We start from the raw sequence: 10,604 nt of genomic DNA, 5'->3' as shown, positions 1-10,604 counted from the left end.
GTATGCTCTAGTTGGCTGGCCCTTGCTACATATTCGTCGCCAGACCCACTGGCTCCAGGTCATCTACAAGTCCATGCTAGGTAAAGCTTCGCCTTATCTCAGTTCACTGGTCACGATGGCAACACCCACCCGTAGCACGCACTCCAGCAGGTGTATCTCACTGATCTTCCCTAAAGCCAACACCTCATTTGGCCACCTTTCCTTCCAGTTCTCTGCTGCCTGTGACGAATTGCAAAAATTGTTGAGGTTGGAGACTTTTATCTCGCTCACCAACTTTAAACATCTGTTATCTGAGCAGCTAACTGATCGCTGCAGCTGTACATAGTGCATCGGTAAATAGCCCACCCAATTTACCTACCTCATCCCCATACTGTTTTTATTTATTTACTTTTCTGCTCTTTTGCACACCAGTATCTCTACCTGCACATGACCATCTGATCATTTATCACTCCAGCGTTAATCTGCTAAATTGTAATTATTCGCCTACCTCCTCATGCCTATTGCACACAATGTATATAGACTCTTTTTTTGTTTTGTTTTTTTCTACTGTGTTATTGACTTGTTTATTGTTTACTCCATGTGTAACTCTGTGTTGCTGTCTGTTCACACTGCTATGCTTTATCTTGGCCAGGTCGCAGTTGTAAATTAAACTTGTTCTCAACTAGCCTACCTGGTTAAATAAAGGTGAAATAATATAAAACTTTTTTTTTAAACACAGCTGAATCAAATTATCAACTCATCAAGCTTCAACTGGTATCTATGCATTCATTTGTGATGCTATCCGTGATATGACCCTGCTGTCGTCATGTGCATCTATCTATCCAATGTTATACAATATATATGATTCTTTTAGTAATCCACAATGACCTGGTGATGATAAAAATGTAATGATGACATTATCTCCCATATTCCTACAGACACCTTGAGATTCTTTCAAAACGATTGCCTACAGTTACAACACAGAGTTGCACATGGAATAACACTGCATGGTTGGGTGCATTGTTGCGAGTGTGACCAGAGACACTCGAGTTGAAAGTCCGTGTTGCCCAGCAACAGCCCCAAAACATCACTGCTCTCGAGGATATCTGCATGGAGCCTTCGCCAGGCCAAAATACCAGCAACAGTGTGTGAAAATCTTGTGAAGACTTACAGAAAATGTTTGACCTCTGTCATTGCCAACAAAGGGTATATAACAAAGTATTGAGATAAACTTTTGTTATTGACCAAATACTTATTTTCCACCATAATTTGCAAATAAATTCATTAAAAATCCTACAATGTGATTTTTTTTTGTTGTGATTTAGTGATTTTTTCTCTCTCATTTTGTCTGTCATAGATGAAGTGTACCTATGATGAAAATTACAGGCCTCTCTCATCTTTTTAAGTGGGAGAACTTGCACAATTGGTGGCTGACTAAATACTTTTTTGCCCCACTGTACCTGGGTGTCTGGTTAGACTGTAAACTCTCCTTCGACTCACATTAAGCATCTCCAAACCAAAATTAAATCTAGAATCGGCTTCCTATATCGCAACAAAGCATCCTTCACTCATGCTGCCAAACATTACCCTCGTAAAACTGACCATCTACCGATCCTCGACTTCGGTGATGTCATCTATTAAATAGCCTCCAACACTCTACTCAACAAACTGGATGCAGTCTATCACAGTGCCATCTGTTTTGTCACCAAAGCCCCATACACTACCCACCATTGCGACCTGTATGCTCTCGTTGGTTGGCCCTCGCTTCATACTCGTCGCCAAACCCACTGGCTACAGGTTGTCTACAAGTCTCTGCTAGGTAAAGCCCCGCCTTATCTCAGCTCACTGGTCAGCATAGCAGCACCCACTCGTAGCACGCGCTCCAGCAGGTATTTCTCACTGGTCACCCCCAAAGCCAATTCCTCCTTTGGTCGTCTTTCCTTCCAGTTCTCTGCTGCCCATGACTGGAACGAATTGCAAAAATCTCTGAAGCTGGAGACTCACATCTCCCTCACTAGCTTTAAGCACCAGCTGTCAGAGCAGCTTACAGATCACTGCACCTGTACATAGCCCATCTGTAAACAGCTATCTACCTACCTCATCCCCATACTGGCATTTATTTATTTTGCTCCTTTGCACCCCAGTATCTCTACCTGCACGTTCATCTTCTGCCGATCTACCACTACAGTGTTTAATTGCTATATTGTAATTACTTCGCAACCATGGTCTATTTATTTCCTTATCTTACCTCAATTTGCACTCACTGTATATATGGTTTTGTTTTCTTTTGTTCTACTGCATTATTGACTGTATGTTTTGTTATTCCATGTGCAACTCTTGTGTTGTTGTATGTGTCGAATTGCTACGCTTTATCTTGGCCAGGTCGCAGTTGCAAATGAGAACTTGTTCTCAACTAGCCAACCTGATTAAATAAAGGTGAAATAAAAAATTTAAAAAATGCTTGATAATGTTTGTGATATCAACAAAGAAGTATATTTTCTGGGTGATTTAAATATTGACTGGCTTTCATCAAGCTGCCCACTCAAAAAAAGTTTTAAACTGTAAACAGTGCCCGCAACCTTGGATCAGGCTGTCAGTCAACCTACTAGGATAGTTACAAACAGCACAGGAATGAAATCATCAACATGTATTAATCACATTTTTTACCAAGGCTGCAAATATTTGCTTTAAAGCAGTATCCAAATCCATAGGATGTAGTGATCACAATATAATAGCCATATCTAGGAAAACCAAAGTTCCAAAGGCTGGGCCTAATACAGTGAAGAAGAAGTCACACAAGAAGTTTAGTAGTGATTCATATGTTGATGATGTAAGAATATTTTCTGGTCTGTGGTGTGTAAAAAGGAGCAACCAGACGCTGCACTTGACGCATTTATGAAACTACTTATTCAAGTTACTAAAAAGCATGCACCCATTAAGAAAATTACTGTAAAAACTGGTAAATCTCCTTGGATTGATGAGGAATTGAAAAATTGTATGGTTGAGAGGGATGAGGCAAAAGGTATGGCAATTAAGTCTGGCAGCCAAACTGATTTGCAAACGTACTGCAAATTAAGAAATCGTGTGACTAAACTAAATAAAAATAAACTACACTATGAAACAAAGATAACTTATATAAAGAATGACAGTAAAAAGCTTTAGGGCACCTTAACCTTTTATAACAAGGGGGCAGTATTTTCATTTTTGGATAAAAAATGTTCCTGTTTTAAATGGGATATTTTGTCATGACAAGATGCATATGATTGACAGCTTTGGATAGAAAACAGTCTGACGTTTCCAAAACTGCAAAGATATTGTCTGTGAGTGCAACAGAACTGATGTTACAGGTGAAACCCAGATAAAAATCCAATCAGGAAGTGCCGCATTTTTTTAAACTGCCTCATGCCAATGACTCCTTATATGGCTGTGAATGAGCTACGAATGAGCTTACGTTTTCTACTTATTCCCCAAGGTGTCTACAGCATTGTGACGTCTTTTTACGCATTTATGTTGAAGAATAGCCGTAAGGGATCACATTTAGCAAGTGGTCACATGATGGCTCCCACAGAAAATCTTGCGTAAAGTACACAAGTAGCCATTTTCCAATCACTTCTTATGAGAAACCAATTGTCCCGACGGATATATTATCGAATTGTTATGTGAAAAACACCTTGAGGATTGATTCTAAACAACGTTTGCCATGTTTCTGTCGATATTATGGAGCTAATTTGGAAAAAAGTTTGGCGTTGTAGTGATTGCATTTTCCGGTTGATTTCACAGCCAAACGTGAAGAACAAACGGAGCAATTTCACCTACAAAAATAATCTTTTTGGATAAAAGGAACATTTGCTATCTAACTGGGAGTCTCCTGAGTGAAAACATCCAAAGTTCTTCAAAGGTAAATTATTTAATTTGCTTTTCTTATTTTCATGAAAATGTTGCCTGCTGGTAGCAAAAGCCTAGCCATAGCATTATGCCATGATAAACTCACACAAATGCTTGTCTAGCATTGGCTGTAAAGCATATTTGGAAAATCTGAGATGACAGTGTGATTAACAAAAGGCTAAGCTGTGTCTCAATATATTTCATTTGTGATTTTCATGAATAGGAAGATTTTCTAGGAAGATTTCCGTCCGCTGCGTTATGCTAATTAGTTTGAGACTATGGTTACGCTCCCGCATGCGGGTTTGAGAGTCATGAGAAGTTAAATTAAATATGGGGGGAAAAAGCCAACTTGGCTCCTTCATTTATTGAATCAGATAGCTCATTCATCACAAAGCCCACTGATATTGCAAACTACTTTAAATTAAGAGCCTAGTTGGTTTAGCCAAAGAAAAAGTCAGGAACCTTCCCGCTGGCCATGATTGGCTGAGATAATGAGTGGGCTGGACATGCTGAGAGACGAGTTTCAGATTGTTCTGTGGTGTAGCACCTTGTGTCTCTAAAATGAGCTGCTCGTTATGCATAGATAATCCTTCTACTGCAGTTTGTTTTAAGATATAACGTTAGCCATTGTTAGGTTCTTATTTTTCAGAGAAAATAACCCACGGACACTAGAGAAGCTTGTAGTGGAAATTTCCTGTATTACCAAATCATGAGAAGCAAACCACACACCAGACAGAGTTATCATATCATTAATTTTATATGACCTCCATCACAACCCTGTGACTCTCAGATCAATTCAGTGTCTATAAATTAATTCTCTGAGAGTGCTTACGCATTGCAACTGAGATCCTTTATAGCAAAAACACACATAGCCAGACAGCATTGGCCATAAATTATAGTTCAGCTTTGTCTCCTAAACTATGTTCTTATCTCACTCTTGGTACCACTCAGGACCCACACCATTACCTCACCCAATGGCATATATCAAATACACCCCCTCCTGGACAAGATCACAGAGAGACAGTGACTGGCACACAGACATTGTGGAGCCAAGAGATAATTGGTTCCCCCTCAATCATCCCTTCACATGGTTTAAAAGATACGTTTCTGTGGCCCAAGTAACTGAACCCTGACAGAGAACAGATAACTGCAAACGGCCAACACTATAGTACAACAAAATACATTCTAAATGACAAGTATCTCACAAGCATATTATGAAAATAAAACATATTATCTATGTTAACCAACTAATTCTGATTCTGCCACGACAAGCTTTAACCAAGTTTAATTCTTCCCAAAGGTTCTGTACAGCTGTAATTCAGACACTTCAACATTTGTCCCACTCAGATATATATCCCACTTAAAACACTCCTTCTTCTCTCCAATCCTTACATCTTATGGTTTAACAGGAAAATAGTAACAAATCCCAAATCCGTATTACTCCCTTCAGGTGACCTGTCCTCACCTCCTGACCTCAACCCCTCCTTCACCCAATCCACAGATGTCCATCTGTCTTTCCTGTATCAAGACAGTTCTCTGCTCCCGTCCCCAACACATTCCAACACATTCCACAGCTATCTGTCTTTCTACAGAGGCCGAGCCTCTTTCTCCTTTGATTCTATTCTTCTTTCCTATCATTTATTTAATATCTAAATGTTCAAAATGATGAATCCAACACCATAGAGAACTGCAAATATGTTGCTTCTCAATAAAATTGCTGCCCTGAATTTATCAGGCGCTATCGACAAAGGTCAGTGTGAATAAGTTGTGGTGGACTACTTTCTGGAGGATGATCGTGCCATGCTGACTCTCTCTGACTCTGAAAATGAATCAGACGATGAGGAAATCCCTGATGTAGGTAAAAAAAAAAGACATTGTATACTCTTCTGTGATGATGGTGGTGGGGAAGAAACGACAATCAACAGTGTTGTTGTCAAGGAAGAAGTTGACCGAGTTTTGAAATTAGTGGAACACACCGGGCCAAACAAGCTGTGCAAACTTAACGGAAACAACACAGGACGTCTTATTTAATGAAAGGGGTTGCAGTCTGCCGTGAAGCTTTCATCCATGTAAATGGTAAGAATCTAGCTACAGTTTCAGAAATTATACGTTTCAAATTTAGTCAGAAAGTTGTTTTCATTGCATGTTAAGGCTTGCTGTTAGCTAGCCAGCTGGAGTTCGATGGCTGGCTTGCTAGCTAACATTAACATTGAACCTCATTTATTTGGTTAACTTTTAGCTATGACAATAGGTTTGTATTGCTAGTAGTGTTACTCTATGGCTTGGGATTATAGTTCATTTTTTAGATAGCTAATGTTAACGTGACATGTCTAAACAAAATACCCCAAGTTAAAGCTTGCTGTTAGATAGCTAATGTTAGATGAGGTTAGATGGCTGGCTTGCTAGCTAACATTAATTTAAGTGTACGAATTATGTGTAACGTTAGTGATGTTATCTAAGACTGTCATTTCGCATTGCTAGTCATAGCCTAATGTTAGCTAACTAACATTGAACCTATTTGGTAAGTATGACAATCGGTTTGTATTGCTATTTAAAGCTTGCTGTTAGCTACCCAGCTGACGTTAGATGGCTGGCTCGCTCACATTACATGTATGAAGTGTGTGTAGTGATGTTATGTCAGAATGCCATTTCACATCTATTGTATAATAATGCTAAAATATTTGTATCTGGAATTTGTCTTTCAGCATCAGTAGAACACGCCTGATTCTCCTGCACTGGTCATACAAGGAGAATGGTCTAATGGCTCCCATCAAAAAGAGAGCTGGCCCAAGAAAGCAAAGGCAGCAGTGCAGTCATCAACTACATGGACCATTTCTTCACCAACTACGGAATTGGGGAAACACGTGTTGACCTGAATTGTGATAACTGCAGTGGCCAAAACAAGAACAAGTTTGTGCTCTGGTATTTGCCTGGGGGGACCATGCACAAGCTGCACCACAGTCTGGACCTTCACTTCAGGATCACAGGCAACACCAAGCAGCGCTTCAGAAAGACCAGAGTGAACACTTTGTCTGAGATTGCTGGTGTTTTTTAGGACAGCACTGTGACAGGGGGCAACATCCCACAGCTGGTTGGACTGGAGGATGGTACGGTGCTGCCACAGATCAAGCAGCGCAAGCACTTTAGGTGAAAATCCTTTTCATTGCATGAGGTTATTCTTCTTATCTAAACTCGGGAGGTGAGTTGATGTTGTTCAGGGTTGTAATGTCTTCTGATTTTTGTTGTTATTCCCTGTTTTACAGCTTCGATGCTCTGAAGCCTGGTGTTGTTGCTGCGCAACGCTGACATCCTACCTTCCATAGACGGTCTGCCTGTAAAAGCACCACCTGGACTTGACACAGCTAGAAGATCAGGGAGTTTTGCGATGAAGAGGCTATGGACATCACATGCTCTGCACCAAAGTCAAGAGCAGGATAGAAACAGGCTCTCCAAATCTAGATTCCCTTGTTCATGTGTGGTTCTGACTTACCAGTTTTTCTATTTTTGTATTTATTATGGATCCCCATTAGCTGCTACCAAAGCAGAAGCTACTCTTCCTGCTGTCCAGCAAAATAAAGGCAGCTTATACACTTTTAAAACATTACAATACATTCACAGATTTCGCAACACACTGTGTGCCCTCAGGCCCCTACTCCACCACGACCACATATACACAGTACTAAATCCATGTGTATGTATAGTGCGTATGTTATAGAATGTGTGTGTGTGTGTGTATGCATGTGTCTGTGCCAATGTTTGTGTTGCTTCACAGTCCCCGCTGTTCCATAAGTTGTTTTATCTGTTTTTAATGTTACAATTATACAATTTATAAGGCACGTATTTTGTATTTCTTACACTTGGATAATGAACTTTCAAAAAAGCTTTTCACATTCTCTACTGGTTGAAATTAAGTCTCTCATGTGATGAAATACTACACCTATTATGTGTCCTCAGATCAGTGCATATCTGAACCGTACCTTTATTTGCAAAGGCAGAGTACATGATCAGCGAATATATTCAATGTACAGGCTACACTGTGGGGATCTCATGCTTGGTAATAACTACATGTATACGACTTGCATCCTTGGCATAATAAAGTTATATCATATTCTACTAAAGCCATAGGCTTCATTGGTGCCATTCAGACTGTTTTTAAGTTGAAACAACCGACTATGATAGCTGAGGTTCATAGCTAGGTTCTGAACTAATATTTATACCAAACATTTTTATACCATACACAGATCAGCTACATACACTACATGGCCAAAAGTACAGTTGAAGTCAGAAGTTTACACATACCTTAGCCAATTTCACAATTCCTGACATTTAATTAGTAAAAATTCCCTGTCTTAGGTCAGTTAGGATCACCACTTTACTTTAAAAATGTGAAATGTCAGAACAATAGTAGAGAGAATGATTTATTTAATATTTTATTTCTTTCATCACATTCCCAGTGGGTCAGAAGTTTACATACACTCAATTAGTATTTGGTAGCATTGCCTTTAAATTGTTGAACTTGGGTCAAACGTTTCGGGTAGCCTTCCACAAACTTCCCACAATAAGTTGGGTGAATTTTGGCCCATTCCTCCTGACAGAGCTGGTGTAACTGAGTCAGGTTTGTAGGCCTCCTTGCTTTCACATACTTTTTCAGATCTGCCCACAAATTTTCTATGGGATTAAGCTCAGGGCTTTGTGATGGCCACTCCACCTTGACTTTGTTGTCCTTAAGCCATTTTGCCACAACTTTGGAAGTATGCTTGGGGTCATTGTCCATTTGGAAGACCCATTTTGCGACCAAGCTTTAACTTCAAGACTGATGTCTTGAGATGTTGCGTCAATATAGCCACATCATTTTCCTACCTCATGATGCCATCTATTTTGTGAAGTGCACCAGTCACTCCTGCAGCAAAGCACCCCCAAAACATGATGCTGCCACCCCTGTGCTTCACGGTTGGGATAGTGTTCTTCGGCTTGCAAGCCTCCCCCTTTTTCCTCCAAGCATAACGATGGTCATTATGGCCAAACAGTTCTATTTTTGTTTCATCAGACCAGAGGACATTTCTCCAAAAAGTATGATCTTTGTCCCCATGTGCAAACTGTAGTCTCGCTTTTTATGGCGGTTTTGTAGCAGTGGCTTCTTCCTTGCTCAACGGCCTTTCAGGTTATGTCGATATGGAACTCGTTTTACTGTGGATATAGATACTTTTGTGCCGGTTTCCTCTAGCATCTTCACAAGGTCCTTTGCTGTTCTGGGATTGATTTGCACTTTTTGCACCAAAGTACATTCATCTCTAGGAGACAGAACGCGTCTCCTTCCTGAGCAGTATGATGGCTGCTTGGTCCCATGGTGTTTATACTTATGTACTATTGTTTGTACAGATGAACGTGGTACCTTCTGGCGTTTCTAAGTTGCTCCCAAGGATGAACCAGACTTGTGGAGGTCTACAATTTTTTTTCTGAAGTCTTGTTGGAAATATTACTTGTGTCATGCACAAAGCAGATCTAGGAAACCAACTTGCCAAAACTATAGTTTGTTAAAAATAAATGTATGGAGTGGTTGAAAAACAAGGTTTTAATGACTCCAAATGTATGTGAACACCCCTTCGAATTAGTGGATTCGGCTATTTCAGCCACACCCGTTGCTGACAAGTGTATAAAAATCGAGCACACAGTCATGCAATCTCCAAAGACAAACATTGGCAGTAGAATAGCCTTTACTGAAAGAGCTGTGACTTTTAACATGGCACTGTCATAGGATGCCACCTTTCCAACAAGTCAGTTCGTCAAATTTCTGCATTACTAGAGCTGTCTCGGTCAACTGTAAGTGTGGTTATTGTGACATGGAAAACATCTAGGAGCAACAAAGGCTCAGCCACAAAGTGGTAGGCCACACAAGCTCACAGAATGGGACCGCCGAGGGCTGAAGTGCGAAGAGCATCTGTCCTCAGTTGCGACACTCACTATTGAGTTCCAAACTGCCTCTGGAAGCAAAGTCAGCAGAATAACTGTTCGTCGGGAGGTTGATGAAATGGGTTTCCATGGCCGAGCAGCCACACAAAAGCTTAAGATCACCATGCGCATCATGGTGTAAAAGCTCGCCGCCATTGGACTCCGGAGCAGTGGAAATGTGTTCTCTGGAGTAATGAATCACGCTTCAACACCATCTGGCAGTCCAACGGACAAATCTGGGTTTGGCGGATGCCAGAACTCTACCTGCCCGAATGCATAGTGCCAACTGTAGGGTTTGGTGGAGGATACATAATGGTCTGGGGCTGCTTGTCATGTTTCGGGCTAGGCCCCTTAGTTCCAGTTTAGGGAAATCTGAACAGTAATGACATTCTAGACGATTCTGTGCTTCCAACTTTGTGGCAACAGCTTGGGTAGGCCCTTTCCTGTTTAGTGTAGATTGGATGGAAATAAACCATTTTATCAATTTTAGAAAAAGGCGTTAATAGTGGAAAAGGTCAAGGGGCCTGAATACTTTCAGAATGCACGGAAAACCAAATAATCCATTAATAAACTAAATGTTTGCCTGCCGTGTGGCCTGAAGCCAATAGTTCCAAATTGTACAGCAAATAAAAGGGGTTGTCATCACCATAAAAAGGTGAATGGAGGGCTTATTCCAGGCAGACTTTCACACCCATGCAGTTTTATGAAAGGTCTGATAACAGGAAACATGCCATGCGCCAAGTAAATAAATCTCAATAATTTTGTACATGCAGACTTCAGAAATGGAACAA

Source organism: Oncorhynchus tshawytscha, unplaced genomic scaffold, assembly GCF_018296145.1.
Source record: "Oncorhynchus tshawytscha isolate Ot180627B unplaced genomic scaffold, Otsh_v2.0 Un_scaffold_330_pilon_pilon, whole genome shotgun sequence".
Classification (NCBI taxonomy): domain Eukaryota; kingdom Metazoa; phylum Chordata; class Actinopteri; order Salmoniformes; family Salmonidae; genus Oncorhynchus; species Oncorhynchus tshawytscha.
The sequence above is the reverse complement of the archived record's forward strand: the minus strand, read 5'-3'. Positions refer to the sequence as shown.